Consider the following 16123-nt stretch of genomic DNA (forward strand, 5'->3'; position numbering starts at 1 on the left):
TCAGTCTGCGCAGTGCATCTGCACTTGGCCTCACACTTTTGCTCTGTATTTGCCTAAGGGTCGGGTCACATTTGCAAAAATGAATGATTGCTATAGATTTCATCTGCAATTGGCAACTCTAAAGGCTTGGCCCTACCTACGTGAAAAATTACTTGGCTGCTCGTTGTCAGGGTAGTTGCCAAACTAAAGAGTCTGTTCTCTGTGCAACTCTGTCCTGCACTGACCCTACCACTAATCAAAAGAAAGTTTTAACAAACAGAAATAGCTCCAGGATAATGACTCTCTTCTCCTGGTAAACTGAGATTCAACAAAAGGTAAGAGCAGGAGAATGACTCCCTTCTCCTGGCCTCAGTGGCTCAGCCTTCAGAGCCGTCTACAGAGAGTCTATGTTAACAATCCTTAAATGTTCTTGTAGTTCTTGCCAGGGATTTCCCTGGCTTGACCAATGTCCAGCAGTTGGTTCTTTTCAGCGCTATATATATTCAGGTATTTCCCGTGAATTCTTCTTCATTAACTAAACAGGGGAGACCACTCCCAAAGTGGTCTTGGCTTCTTCTCCTATTCCCACCAACACTATTGTTGGAGAGACCACTCTAGTAACTTCCTTAGTTCAGAATTTCTATCTTATGATCATTGTGATGAGGGAGATTACTCCTCATGCACTCTTCACTTGTGATGCCTTTAACACTGTTACTGTGACGAGGGGGATTTCTCCCATTATATTCTACACACTTGATAACTTTGGCACTGGTAATGTCACAAGGGAGATTACTCCCTGTGCACTCTTTAATCTTGGTAACTCTAGGGCTGTTACTGTGACAAGGGTGATTTCTCCCATTATTTTCTTCACTCTTGAGAAATTTGATACTGTTACTGTCACAAGGGAGATTACCCCTGATGCACTCATTAAGCTTGGTAGCTTTAGCGCTGTTACTTTGACGAGGGATATTACTCCTGATGCCCTCTTTAATCTTGGTATTGGTTGTTTGTTTCCCTGGACACCAGGTTGTTCAGAAGCTCCTGTTACCTTGCCTGTCCTGGGAACATATCTCTGCTTCTTCCCAGGTTCTCAAGATTTCATTCCTCGATCAACACTTTCAGTAGCTATTCTTTCAGGCTCTTGTTCGACTATGTGTCTCCCGGAGTCTTTGGGTTGACAGCCTCAGGGTCGTTATTCGACCGCATGGTCCAACTCCCAGAGATCATGCCACCGCCTGGGCTTCCCCAGTCCTTAAGTGAGTCGGTTCCCTGCCGGCTCACATAGTGCTTCCTATGCTGTTTCTGCTTCTTCTTCTTGTTACCTTCTCCTCGAAGTACCAGCTCATATGCAGGACTGTCATGGTCCGAGGTCCTAACTTCTGCTTGATGCCAGCTGTTTATTTCATCAAGTCCTTTTTTTTTTTTGTCTTGTATCTGGTTCCTCCCCAGCATAGTGCCAAAATTCGTCCTTTGTGTCAGTGAAGTACTTTTCATGCCTCTTCGGGGTACTGTCTGGACCTAAAACAGGCGTAGGTTGCATTACTCCTTCAATGTTCCTCTCTCAGTAGTTTGGGGAGATAAGTTATAATCACTGTGTCTGTGCTTTCCATTCTTCCTCGTCTCAGTGATGTCAAGTCTTAAGCAATGAAGGACGGGAATATTGCAGTAACAAACAGTAGTGCATACAGGTGAGATCTCTGAGGACCTGAGATATATCATGGCCTCAATGGTAAGAGCGTTAGAGAATTCCATCGAGGAAAAGGAGTCCTTATCAACATGAGGGGAGTCTCTCCCTGTGAGGTCCCACTTTCTGCCACCCTGCGGATTCATCTCCCTATCCTCACATGGAAGGATCCCCCCCTGTGGAAAAGTGAAAGCATCCCTTTAATTGTTACACTCTGCACTTCCGAAGAATTATCTATGTGTCCGTCACTCCACTTGCTGGCTCCAAAAAACTCAGTGGCCTTTGACGCGTATTCTTTTTAAGGCATGCCTTTAGAGATCCATTGCGTCTCAGCTCAATCGCCTTAGTATTAAGTCATCTTTACTCTCCGTTGAAACAGGCTCCGCCAGCTTCTGACTACACCAGTCGTTGATGGGGCACTGAAGTTCAATAAGAGGCCCTTACCTAGGTTCAAATTCTGTTCCTCGAGCTGGCTTTAGGGTTTATTTTAGTGGAAGGTTGTAAAGGCATCCTGACAAAGTTTACATTGTGTGTGGGAGCGAGGGGCCAGTAGGCCCCTCGCAGCATTCACTTCTCAGTACAAAACTCGGACCAAGTGCCTCCAATAGTGGGTATGCCCCTCGCCCTTATGCAATGTTAACTTTCGGTGACATTCGCGTAGATGGGACCACTGAGCAGGACACAAGGCATACATTTTTTGTACCCCCTTTCGACTCCATCTTGTTGACCAGGCCTCACAGCGATAGTACAAAATGCTTCTCTCCCTTTCCCCGCAGCAGCAGCTTGGAGCACATGGCCCCAACCCTTGTTCCCACTCTGACTGGAAAACTCCACAGCTCTATTCTCACGCTGAAGCCGGAGGTGCTTGCAACAAATAATAAATGTAACACATCTCTTTTCCTCTGAGATCACTATCCTGCATGTGAACAAAAATGAGCTAAGCACATAGCTCACCCATCTCCACAAAAGTGTCCTTGCCCTCTTACCCTCGCTAGTGAAAACGTATTGCCATTCTAACCCTGTGTCCCTGTAAGATATTCCTTTCATGTGCCAGACCACTGACCATACCGTGATGCCCACACAGCAAACCTTTAACTAACATTAGATCCCTGCTGCAGTATATCATGCCCAGTACTAACAAATGCCACATACTTGAGATTCTTGCATGTGTAAAATACACTCTGGTCATTGTATTATAGTGGTCAAGACCCTTAACCTATGACTTGTGTAAATCTAGATAATATGGGCACCTGAATGACTTTTATAGAAGACATGATAAACTACTGACATTCTTTTTAAACCACTAAAATTTAGTGAATGAATTAGATCAGCTTAGATAGTGACCACCGTGTTTCACAGCGACCTGACCTTCACCCATCCGGAGCACATATGTCTAACGTCAATCCTCCCGCCAACCAAGCTGCCAACCCGGAGGAAGAGATGCCACCGACACCTGAGACAGCGTGCAACTGACCAATCCGGAATCGACATAGTATCCTATGTTAATTGCGTCATACTACTGTAAAAAAATGTAATGTAGCGATAATTTGTCACAGCGCTCTCAGAGATCTAGATAAACATTTCCTTGAACTCTCGCAGCCTGCTCTTTTGTGTCTTATTCCCTGTCTGGAGAGAGTCTGTGTTATTCATTTTGCACGTGTAAGTCATTGAGGGAACAAACATTTGTTCACCCCAGTGTGGCAGAAATCTCTAATTAAGTGAAATGTGCCTTTCTGATAGGGTGCACCCTAGTGAAAGGGCTCTAACATGAGTCCAGCAGCCACCACACAAGTCACTCAGTTCATGATGAGGGAGACAGGGATCCATCTTCAGCTGAAAGCGTCTCTTCTGCGTGATGGTACTCATGCTCTCACCCTCACATATCTAGTGTTAAACATGTTCTCTAGTGATCACACGCTTAAGTTATGGGCCTCCCCAGTGCATTGTAGGCTCTGCCAGCTCCACTTCATGACGACTGCCTCCACATTATTAACCCAGAAAATCAGATTTCGTGGTCTTTCAGCATTTTCACGTTACCCTCTATGTGCATCAATGTTGCTGAACATCTTATCCTCACTGCTGATCATCACTTTGAGGTCTGTTTAGATGCAAGCTATTCCAACATCTGGGCATCTTCATACTCTTAATGAGCCATAAACTGCCCTTAAATATCTCCACTAAATTTAGCAATGGTTTATCCATGTGGTCTAGTAGATTTAGGGTTACATTCTGTCATTATCCTGGACACATTTTCCTTTTCACCCCAGGCCAACGGTTGCTGTCTAAAAGTACACAATGTAGACTTCATGCCAAACCATGCACTGGTGTAATTATTTAACTATTGCTGAATGCATCATGAGTTAATTTAGCAGTCGTGCTACAGAAATCAAGCATATACATAATATCTGGAAAGGAGTCCTGTGTCTGTATGGGATTTCCTCTGTAAAATGCAAGCACATTGCTTTGCTTGTTACCTCAGCTGACATATTCCAAGCCAGCAATGCAAACGGATGTTTACTGTTTTCGTTTGGACCATATGCCCCACACACAACAGGAATGACACACACAACAGGAACGAAATACAAAGTTGAGCCATACTCTCTGTGCATTGGAACTAGTGCTCCCCTTACTATTAGATTTCACTAACAGCAACCTATTAGTTCACAAACCAGATTTAAATATGGTGTGTTATAGCAGCCATATATATTTTGTATTGGTTACTTTCACCCTTCAGAATAAAGACAACACAGGAAAGGGCGTTACCACTTTCAAATGCTTCGCCTTATTGTTAACTTCCTAAATACGCCACATAAAGTGGAGGCGTTCAGAGCCTTATTTCTCTTACAATTTAAAATTTCAGTTTATACTTCACTCTCCACACCTCCAAAGGCCAAACACTCCGGTTAAAATGTATTCAGAAATGGGCGGCCAGGAATATCTGCTCTCCTCCTTTACTCAGTGGAAACACTCCAGGTCAGTACACAGAATAAAGACAATGGACACTTACCTGCAGTTGTGTTTGCAGGTGTAGTTGCTAGAAGAGGATTGAAAGACAAAGTTGAGCCATTCTCTGTTTGCATTGTATATAGTCTTGCTCTTATTAGTAATGCTCCGTACCAGCAATGCATTACATTAGAAACCAGATGTACATATAATGTGTATCAAAAGTCACGTATGTTACGACTTGCTCTCAATCACCCTTCAAATTCAAAACATCCCAAGTAAATTGTGCTACTCCTTCCACATGCTAAAACCCATTCTGCACTTCCTTAATATGTCACATAAAGTGAGGTGCCCCAAGCCAAAATAGTTCACTGCTCCAGACTATTCTTGATTGTACCCAAAAGCTTGATTCTGCATTTACCAGCTATTCAGAAAAAGATGGCCCAGTTCAACCAGGGCCTGAGAGGAAACCTTCACATCTTAGTAGTCCTCAGCTCCCTGCATTAACTCCCAGAAGACAAAGACATTTCCCTAAAATCCTTGTGTGCCGTTCCTAAGCATACTGGGATGTTGGCAAGGATACATTCATTGGAATGTCACCATGCAAGATCCTCCCAGGGTCATGTGATCAGCAAACTACTTTGATCTTGCCATCGACTGTTCAATTAGGAGAAACTCCTAGTCGGACTGCGCAGCGCTGCAGGTGTCTGCTTATGGAGCAATGTCTTTAGCTGCATGAAATCATTGTGCACCCGTCTGCACTTGACTTCACACTTTTGCTCTGTGTTTGCCTAGGGGTCGGGTCACATATAACGTGGTGAGAGACCCTTCTCAGGTGGAGGATTCTCCTTGATCCTGATTGCACCAGATTGGTTAAACAAGATACTGCTGCAGACTGCATCTGCACTTGGCCCCAGATTTTTCTGTGTGTGCACCAAGGATGAAGCACATGTAGCGTATTCAGCGTGATTATCAGGTCCTGCATCTTAATGCTCTTGCGTTGCAAAAATGAACAATTGCTGTAGTTTTCATATGCACTTGGCTACTCTAAAGGCTTGGCCCTACCTAACTGAAAAATAACTCGGCTGCTCATCTTCAGGGTTGTAGTCCAACTAAAGAGTCTCTGCTCTGTGCAACTCTAACCTGCACTCACTAATCAGAAGAAGGTTTTAACAAACAGAAATAGCACCAGGATAATGACTCCTGTCTCCTTGTAAACTTAGTCAATCTTAGGCTGTTCTTCAACAATCGTTAGCAATGGCTTCTGATTCAATAAAAGGTAAGGCCGGGGGAGTGATTCCCTTCTCCTGGTCACAGCGGCTCAGCCTTAAGGGCTGTCTCCAGAGAGTCTCTGTTAACATTCCTTAAATGCTCTTGGAGTTCTTCCCAGGGATTTCCCTGGCTTGACCAATGTCCAGCAGTTCTTTTCAGCACTATATATATTCCGGTATTAGCCCCAGATTTTGCCATGTGTGCATCATGCGTAGTCAGCGTGATTACCCTCTATTCCTACACATAGTGAAACTCATAGGTGCCATTGTTGTTCCATATCCTACTTCCCTGTTCAAATCCTCTCCTGACAGTGCCACGTTTCCATAATTTGTATTTGTATTTTATTGTTATTTATATAGCGCTTTACTCCAAAGCGCTTTACAGTTTAACAACCTGGAAGCAACAAACAAGGCACAGAAGCAATAACAGTATACATGATTCAAGTTGGGAGGATGGAGATCATGGGGAGACAGGGAAGATAGAGGAGCAAGGAAAGGTTATTGGGAGGAGAAAGAAAAGGTGAAAGGGAGGGAGGAAGGAGTCAGGGAGGGGAGCGAAGGAGCGCTTTCAAGAAGGAACGGAAGGTAGAATAGGTCTAAGTGGAGCAGATAGTGAGGGGAAGGGAGTTCCAATGAAGGGGGGCAAGGAGCTAAAAGGAGCGGAAACGAGATGAGGAACAGGGAGGAGGGGGGACAGAAAGTAAGAAGAGATCAGCCAAACACAGGTAGCGAGAAGGGGTATAGAATGAGAGAATAGAGGAGAGGTAAGGAGGGGCAAGGTCATGAAGAGATTTAAAGACAAGACAAAGGAAGTGAAATTTAAGTTGGGAATGGAAAGGAAGCCAGCCTAGGTTGGAAAGTGAGTTGGAGATGGAGTCATGGGGAGAGAGAAGACAGTGGGAACGGGTGGCAGAGTGCTAGATGGATTTAAGGGGGACAAGATGAGAGGTAGGGAGACCGGAAAAGAGAGAAGAGCAGTAGAAAAGGTGAGAAAAGATAAGGGAGTTTAGTAGCATGGAAGGTAAGAGACGAACAGACTTTACAGATATTGAAGAGGTGGTAGTGACATGAGCGAGAAGTAAGGGAAATATGGTGAGTAAAGGAAAGGGATGAGTCAAAGTAGATTCTAAGATTCCTGGCATGGGTGGAAATAGGAAAATTAGAAGGGGGAAAATGAACTGAAGGAGGGGGAGAGGGAGGAGGAATTGTGTTAGAAGGGAAGGATAAGACCTCAGTTTTGTCAGTATTAAGAGAGAGATAAAAAGAAGACATCCAGTTTTTAATGGTGGTGAGTCAGGAGGTGAGATTTAGATGAAGATCAGGAGAAAAGGAAGAAAAGGAGAGGAAGGGCTGAGTGTCATCTGCATAGAAATGGTGAGAAATTTCAAAAGAGGAGATGAGAGGAGTGAGAAGAAAAGTATAGAGAGAGAATAAGAAGGGTACAAGGACAGAGCCTTGGGGAACACCTTAGTCCAGAGGGAAGGTGGAGGAGGTTCAACTGCCCCAAGAGACGGCGAAAGTACGGTGGGAAAGGTAAGAGGAGAGCCAGTTAACGACTGAGGCGTTGAAGCCAAAGGACGAAAGAGTATTGAGAAGTAAGGGGTGATCGACAGTATCAAAAGCAGCAGAGAGGTCAAGGAGGATGAGCTTAGTGGATTGTTTAGCGTAGCGAGTGGTAAGGAGGGTGTTAAGGACATAGGTAAGAGCAGATTCAGTGGAATGTTTGGGGCGGAAGACAGATTGAAAGGAGGAAGGAGAGAGTGGTTGAGAATAGGCTAGGCAATCAAGTCGTTTAGAGAGAAAAGCAAGAAGTGAAATTGGGCGAAAGTTAGATGCAAGAAGGGGATTAGCAGAAGGCTTCTTAAGGATAGGGGTAATAGTGGCATGTTAATGTTGTTAATGTTAAAGGATATTTGTACCGCGCACTATCACCACAGGAGTGGTCCCCTGGCGCTCTGGCGGCTCTGAAAGAGGGAGGGGGGTGAGTTAGTGGGAATAAGCGGGAAAAGTACAAGAGAGCAGTGATGTGCTGATGGCAGCCTCAGCCCGGAGGGTCCGTCCCGTCCCGTCGTGTTCTGTTGTGCAAGTCTATGTGGGGTTTGTTTTGTTGTTGCAGTGTAGTGAAGTTAGTGCGGATTGCTGCGTTTTAGGCTTGTGGTTGTGTTTGCTTAGAGTTTGAGAAGTGTATGCAGAGGGATGAAATTGTTAGTGGATTAGTTAGTTGGCATTGCTGTCCTTGCAGTTATGTCTATGTCTGATGTTTGCTATCATTCACTATTCCATCGTTGCTAATTTTCAATATTCTGTCTAGATGTGAGGCAGGCTAGTGATCACAATTCCAATCAAGTGTTGCACTTACCATCATTCACAGTTTCATCTAAGTGTGTTGCATGCTAACATTCACATTTCTATCTAGATGTGACGCAGGCTAAAATTAAGAATTCCATCTAAGTGGTGCAAGCTAACATTCACATTTCTATCTAGATGTGACGCAGACTAAAGTTAAGAATTTCATCTAAGTGGCGCAAGCTAACATTCACATTTCTATCTAGATGCGACGCAGACTAAAGTTAAGAATTTCATCTAAGTGGCGCAAGCTAACATTCACATTTCTATCTAGATGCGACGCAGACTAAAGTTAAGAATTTCATCTAAGTGGCGCAAGCTAACATTCACATTTCTGTCTAGATGTGACACAGGCTAAAGTTAAGAATTCCATCTAAGTGTGATACATGCTAACATTCACATTTCTATCTAGATGTGATGCAGGCTAAAATTAAGAATTCCATCTAAGTGGCGCAAGCTAACATTCACATTTCTATCTAGATGCGATGCAGACTAAAGTTAAGAATTTCATCTAAGTGGCGCAAGCTAACATTCACATTTCTATCTAGATGTGACGCAGGCTAAAGTTAAGAATTCCATCTAAGTGTGGTACATGCTAATATTCATAATCCCGTCTAGATGCTTAAAGGCAGTTGTAAGGTGGCCGTAGAGAGACAATTATTGAAGAAGGAGGTTAGATACGGAATAAGAAGGGGGTAAACCTTTTGAATAGGAAGGGTAGGTATGTAATCCGAAGGGGCAGCAGTAGGGTGGGATTTGGTTAGGTGGAGAGAAACGTCAGAGGAAGTGATAGGAGAAAATTCAGACATACAAACCGAGGGGGAATGCAAGGAGGGAGGGGGATGGGAGTAAGAAGGAGAGGAGATAATTTTATGGCAAAGAGAAATAATTTTTTCAGAGAAGAAGTTAGCAAATTCGGATGAAGAGAGAGGGGAAGTAGAAGAGAGGTCAAGAGGGGGCGGGGAGAGTAGGCGAGAGAGGGTTTGAAAGATACGATGAGGATGAGAGAATTGGGAGTGAAGGAGGTTAGTCTAGTAGGAGTGTTCAGCTGAATTAAGGCAGGAGTCATAAAGCGAGTGATATGAAAAGTAGGCAGTTTGGTTAGGGAGAGTAGGGGATTTGAGCCAGCAATGCTCGAAACGGCGGAAAAGATGCCTCTTGATTAGGAGGTGAGGGGAAAGCCAGGGTTGAGAAGGCTTACGAGTAGGGTGGAAAGAAGAAAGGATATAGAGTTGATCGAGACTAGAGGTTGGAGAGGAGGACAGAGAAGAAATGGCAAGGTCAGTTGGGAGAAAGGAGAAGTCAGAGAGGGGTGGAAGGGATGAAGCAAGTGTCAAAGAAGAGTAAAGGGTTAAAGTTTTGTAGGTCACGTCGGGTGAAAGAAGTGGAGAGGGGTGCGGAAGTGGGAGGAGGGGAGCAAGGAGTAAGGGAGAAGGACAGCAGAGTATGGTCAGACAGATAAGTGGGTAAAGAGGAAACAGGGGAGGAGGAGTAAGTAGAGTTAAAGATGAGATCAAGTGTGGAGCCGGAAGAGTGAGTAGAAGACGAGGGGAGAAGAGAGAGAAGATAGGAGTCAAGGATTGCGAGAAGGGGAGAGAGATGAGGAGGAGTAGGAAGTTGAAGGTTGAAATCATTGAGAACAGTGTGGGGGGAGGGCAAGGGGGAGATAAGAGAGCAGCGATGATCAACATCCTCTGGCAATAGATCAGGGCTAAGAATAGGCTCAGTAGGCTCTATGAGATAGAGGAGGTTCTGGGCTCCCTCATTGAAGAGTCAGGATAGGGCTGTAATGGAAGGTGTCACTTCTGTCCAAGGAAGACAGGTGGTGGTCTTCAAAGCTCAGGTAAAAGAATTTGAGGCAGAGGTAGCTGCCGAATTAACTACAATGCAGGGTCCAGGTCAGACAAAGGGGGGTGAGGGAGGGGATGGCCAGCAGACAGGACTGGAACCTCGGGATCCACTTGAGCAGTAGGTGGAAGTGCTGCAGAAGGCGAGCGGTAAGTTAATAGAGGTGCAGGTCAACTCAGAATCCGGACGGGAGGCCACACCAGTGCCGATGAGCCCTAGGTGAAAGGGGCAGGCACAGAGGAGAGGCCCCTGGGCAAGCTGGTGGGGAGGCAAAGGTCACTACTCCCAGCAGAGCATTCACTGTCAGCAGGCAGGGACGGAGCCCAGGGATCCACTAATCAGCAGGTCAAAGCACTGCAGCAGGCGAACGGGAACGGTAAGATGATAGAGGCGTCCGCCCACTCGGAATCTGGGCTGGAGGCCACAAACATGTTGGATACTCTAACCACTATCCTTAAGAAACGTTGACTAGTGGTGTTGAGTTTACCCCCAACCCTTGCTGTTGGAAGTGGTAATTAAGCTGAATATGGGTGTCAGGGTTTTTTAGTTTCTGTCCTCTTTTAACTTTAACTTCCAGTGAGAATTGTTGGGTCCTTTTTGGGATGGTGACTTCCATGACCAGTGGGTGTTCCCCACCTCATTCTAAAGCCTGATGCTAAGTCACGCCCATGATGCGGCCACAGCCGGTCATCAGGGGTTTCATATGACACTAGAAATATTAAGAGAGGTTGAATACTGGCCACCCATGGGACAGGACCTCGACCAATACATGAAGGGTTGTCCTGTGTGTGTACAATTTCAGCCAACATCATTCACACACTGTGCTCCTCTCCAGATTTATAAGTCGACTTTATCGGGCCCGTGATTCGCTCCTCCAGGGGGAACAAGTACATGTTGACCGTGACATGCTTCTTCACTAAATGGGTGGAATGTCTCCTGACCCCAAATTGCAAGGCAGAAACACCAGCTGCCCTGATGATCAATCACATCTTCTTGTGTTTTGGACTACCCCAAAGGATTGAGTCAGACCGAGGTAGCCACTTCACTAGCGACCCAAGGGGCCCGGCGTATCGCTTCATACTCTCATCCGGAACCGGCGAGGAGAACCTGTCGATCCAGCGCTGATGGGAGAAGCAGACGAATTTTGCCACTTGGACCAAAAAGAAAAACAGAACATCGCAATCGCCCGACTTCCCCTTGACGGGTGGTCAAAAGTCAAATCATGAGGGGGGGTTTGTGGGTTGTATTAACCCACTTATGCTGTGCCCTGCGGCATCACTGGGTGCTGATGGTGCAAGAATGATCAAAATGGCCGCAAAACCCTTGGGCCCGCCGAAACCTATGGAAATCGCACCACAACATGAAAAGATGGCTGACAAATCCACAATGAATGTTGTCAGTGGTGGAATGGAGATTGCACTCCTGAAACATGTCACTGGGCTGCCCAACAAGTAAAAATGGAGGCTGCATGAAAAGCAGTGCTTGCTGAAAGAAATCCGAAATCTTGCATTTTAAATCTTTTCCTGGTTGCTGAAACTGCAGAGTGCTGGTACAAAACACCCACAAACATCCAATATTCTTGCTGGGTGCCAAATTTTACTGAATTCAAGAAATCATTGTGAAATTGCAATATCCTGGAAAGCTAAATTGGTCATCAAAACAGCCACAGCACAAGTTTGCCTTCCTGTGGGATCTGTCAAAATGTGGGCGCAGTACCAGCGGCCGCCTGAATGACTGTTTTCAAAAGCCTGCATTAAAACTGTAAACTTGTATCACTAACATTTAATGTCTGAAATCTAAGTGACCTGTTATCAAGAGTAACCTAGGTTGTAACTATTTAAACCTCATGCTTTAGAGTCTGGAATCAGTGTTCTAGCTGCTTGTTTTAAAATTACAAGTTTATTTAAACCAAGAAAAATGTAACACATGACATTTAAATTAAGCCTGACTGCAAGCCAAAACCAGTAGAACAACTTCCCCCACAGGGCCAGGCACCTTCCTTCTGCTCTCTAGACCAGGAACTCACACCCATGTGATGATTAAGAGGGGAGGAGAACTTGGGCTGCTGTGGGAAGAACACAATGGACTTCCTCCGAGGCAAGGAGATGCTAATCAGGAAGGATCATAAATGGCCTCTGCCAGAAGGAAGGGGGCAGAGATTGCTCCTGAGCTGCAAGGAAGAGAAGGAGGTGGGACCAGACAACCTTTTGTTGATTCACAATGGACAAAAAGCACATTTCTAGAAAGACTGATCATTTACTGTGTACAATTCTGAAAAATAATTAAACCCCGGACTTCTGAACCTAATTTTTGGGTGCACATTTTAAGAGGAACCAGAACTCTGTGCTATGTTCTGGGAAGTAACTATGACAATTATTGTTTTGCAGCAAATGTATTTATGTCAAAAGCATGAAACTCACACGCTTATGCCCATGTGCAATGCTCACAGTTGTACACTTTTTTGGATAAACTAGATATTGCGTTCCGGCCCAAAAGGACAGAATTCTGTCAAAAGCTGACACAAGATCCTACAAGGACGGGGTTTGGAAGAGTATTTGCTCCACAAAATATGTGATCTAGATATGTTATTGTTATAAAGTTTGCAAAATTGCAAATATGTATTGCACTAAAAGTAGATTTTATGTTCAAAAGGCAAGGGGAGGATTCTCTGACTCATAAAACAACATCATCATGGTGACACCCTGTTTTCTCCTCCAATCAAGGGATAGGGAAGACTCTAGCCAATAGCCTACCTAGGGGGCGCACTTAGGATAAGCCAGCATACACACCCCCTTATCAAATGCCTAAAAAGAGACAGCTGAGGACTTAGCAAGACGCACAGATTCACCATCCAACCGATTGCTGGCGGAGCACCCTGCTAGAGGACTAGACATCTTCCTTGCTCCAGACTCCAGAAACTTGGCAAGCAGAAAGGCCCATTCTATAGCTGATCCATTCTCAGCTTGGCCTTAAAATTCCAGAAACCAGAATTTACCCCAGACCTTTAAGGGGAACCAAAGAACAGCCGGGCTGTGCTGTAACTACTTTCCTGCTAAAGAATTATTACCAGAATCCAAAGACCCAATACAGTAGTGTCGTGCTCTGACCAGATAGCTGTGACCAGAGCCATTGCTGACCCAGTCCAGTCCGGTGTGCCCAGCAGCCTGTCCCAGTCCGGTGTGCCCAGCACAATTTCTGAGCACAATCCCTGATCTTGGCGGACCAGAATTCCCAGCGGTTCTGTTCAAACCTATATAGTGAGTATCCATAGTATAGGACTGTCACTATGTACTATCCATAGTCAATCCCTATCTCAAATCCATCCTCTCTTATATCCAGAACTGCATTGTTAGGATTATTTTGAATTGCCTGAACTCTCTATCTCATCCCTACTATCTTCTTCTGTAATAGTATTGTTAAAAATATCTTTGCGCTGACATATTTCATCTGAAGAAGGCACGCTCCTCGGCACGCAAAAACCTGATCCAGAGGCGCTGTGGTCTAGTGGCTGCGCTTCTGTGTGCTATTTGCTTCTTCATAGTCAACCCCTAGTGTAGAGAAATCATGTTTGTCTTTTGAAAGCGCATCCCTGTTTTCTCATTTTGGTGCTCATTTGAAGAAAAAAAAACAGCCTCCAGTAAAACGTCCATAACTTCTTAGAATGTTATGCTAGACATAAAATGTAAACGTCTGCTTGTAGCTAACATCCACAGCTTTCCATATAACCAAACCGCATCTCAACTCCCTATAGTTTTCCCGCAATTGTGATTACCGCACACAGAAAAGTTTGCCGCAAATTTTGTTTTAGGTAAAATATTGCACGTGTAAAATAGCTTTTGATTGCAACCGACCTCAGTTTTCAGTTTGCACATTGCTTCTTAGTGTCAAATCATTGCTAGTGTTTGTCTGCAACCAGATAAAGTGGCTCCCATTAGAATTTAAACAATTTCAGTGATTTAGCCCATATTTAGTGTTTTACCCATGCCATTCAAAGCCAACTTTAAAACCATTTTGAAACCATTTTGACAATTTGACAATCAATTCTGTTGCTCTCTTGTGTTTGCTGGGGGGGGGAAATTGGGATTGACATTTGTTTGAATTTGGTATTCCTGGAACCTGCTCTCTCTCCTCCTATCCCTCTACATTGCATATTGGGGGTTGAGGAGTGCGCAGGGGGAAATAGTAACCACATTGCTATTTTGATTTGAACACACACCCACAAAAGTATTAAAGCATTGTTTTTGCTCGTTATTACTCCTTGTGATTAAAGATATTGCTTAGTGTGACATCACCCCATTGGTGATCATTGTATTCCCATTAAAATAGTGTGCTTATAATGTGAATATATAAATAAATATTTTAACTTTGCAAACCACCCTGATTCCTGATTCAGTGTGACCGGGGGGGAGGGTGTTCCAAGAGAGGGGTGTGATATGAGTGGTACATCGTTCAGAATGAAAAAACTTTTAGACACAAATAAATAAATAAGGATTTTAGTTGGGCATTACACGCTAGGCATTGACTTAGGTGAAATGCTGGATTGAAATCACTTACAATGCTATGTTTCTTCTACTGGGCTACACCATCCTGTTCATTGGGCGCGGAAAGTGCAATTAACGGTCCCTACACAGGGTAAATTTGGTCAGCATGCTGACTCTGCAATGTGTAAGTAATAGGTTCTGTTGGAATCTTGGCCAAACGTATATTTATTTTACCCTGGCCAGTACTTTTTTCTAGGCTACACCCTAATGGAAGTAATTTAACATTTTTTAATTTCATCTCAATTTCATTCTAGTTACAGACAAATGTTCTATGGAAAAGCCACAACCACACAAGGAAGGGTTTTATATGTTCCTTGAAATAGTGAGGGGGGTCCACTTTACAAGGGCAGCCACTTTGCCCGGCTTTTACTCAGAGGTCATATGCAAAGTCAACATTCTCAGTGATTAAACTGACATTTACATTGTTCACTTTGACTTGAGCTGCCACCTACAGAGGAAAAAACCAAGCAGTTGAAGCTTTCTGTGTGCTCTTATACACAGCCTGCCTCTTACTTACAAGCCAATTTCACAAACAGCATAGCCATCTGTTTACAAACCAGATTAATAACCTTTATTGCAAACTATATTTCTCAATGTGTGAAGCTTATACTCATTTGAGTTGCAAGTGCAGAATTTAATGGTTGGAGATACTTTATCTCTGGGCACAGCTTGGGTGGCTCCAGAAAGCAGGTCTGTTCATTGCTTAATGAGGTGGGCCTTTCGCCGAGGGGCTGGTTCATTGCATATGGGTGTCGCCCAGACTAGCACTAATCCCTTTGCCTACATATACCTACTTATTTTGATTGTGTTTACCAAACCTACATCTTTTATACTTTCATATTGAATTGATTTGTATTATATATAATGTTTGCATACATGTAAGAAAGGAATATTCATTACATCCATTCAAGAAAACTATTTTAATAGTACATACAATATAGACACATTTTAAATATAAACCTAAAATCAACATACTTTGGGCATAATACAGAGTTTGCTGGTATCCTGGTATACCCCCAGGATACTGGCTGTCAGAATCGCTGTTACCGGCACTTGATCTGCCGCATTACTGGCAGATTACAAGTGCCGGTAAGGGCGGTAAATCCCCATTCCATGGAGTTCCGCAGGACTCTATGGGGGATTTCCTGGCATTACCGGCACTGGTATTACGGGCTATTTCTGCCAGTGGAATGGTGAAATAGCCTTCAGCTCTCATCTGAGTGGCTGCCATAGGTAATTTCAGAAACCCCAGCAGCAAATTTGGAGTTTGAATCAAGGAAATAATCTCTCCAAGCACAAGGAAAGCCCACAGACGCTCACCAACATTAGAATATTTATTTATTTATTTGCATTCATATAGCGTGCACGCAGCCTGGGGGCATCAAGGCACTGTTACAAGATAATAGGCATCATTATGAGACAGGCGGCGGCTATTACCGTTACCGGGAATCGGCAAATACCGGGGCATTAAGGGCCCACCGGACCCGGTAATCACCCATTCCAGGGCGCCG

Source organism: Ambystoma mexicanum, chromosome 1p (genome assembly GCF_040938575.1).
Source record: "Ambystoma mexicanum isolate Mex_15411 chromosome 1p, UKY_AmexF1_1, whole genome shotgun sequence".
Classification (NCBI taxonomy): domain Eukaryota; kingdom Metazoa; phylum Chordata; class Amphibia; order Caudata; family Ambystomatidae; genus Ambystoma; species Ambystoma mexicanum.